This window comes from Nanorana parkeri, unplaced genomic scaffold (genome assembly GCF_000935625.1).
Source record: "Nanorana parkeri isolate BGI_ZX_2015 unplaced genomic scaffold, ASM93562v1 scaffold2882, whole genome shotgun sequence".
In the NCBI taxonomy this organism is placed as follows: domain Eukaryota; kingdom Metazoa; phylum Chordata; class Amphibia; order Anura; family Dicroglossidae; genus Nanorana; species Nanorana parkeri.
Window position 1 is genome coordinate 89,794 of NW_017309150.1, and position 394 is coordinate 90,187.

Here is a 394-nt window from a genome sequence, read left to right on the forward strand (position 1 = left end):
GGGGCAGCAGGGAGTAGAGGGGCAGCAGGGAGTAGAGGGGCAGCAGGGAGTGGAGGAGCAGCAAGGAGTGGAGGAGCAGCAAGGAGTAGAGGGGCAGCAGGGGTGTGGAATTTCTATCTCCCAATGCCGGGGACATGCAGTTCTGGACGCCGAGCGGGTAGTTCTCTACATTTAGCCCGGCTTTGGGCAAGCAGAGCTAAATGTACAGTGGGGAAGCCGCCGCTTGTTTTGTACAAGTGATCCCGGCAATGTCGCCGAGATCACTTGTATGCAGCCTGCAGGTCTGCCACTCTCCATGGGGAAGGGGGAGGGGTTTGGCCGGTAGGGGGGGCACATTGAGGAACCTGGCCTTGGGGCAGCAGAGAGAGTAAATCCGGCCCTGCTTGTATTGGTA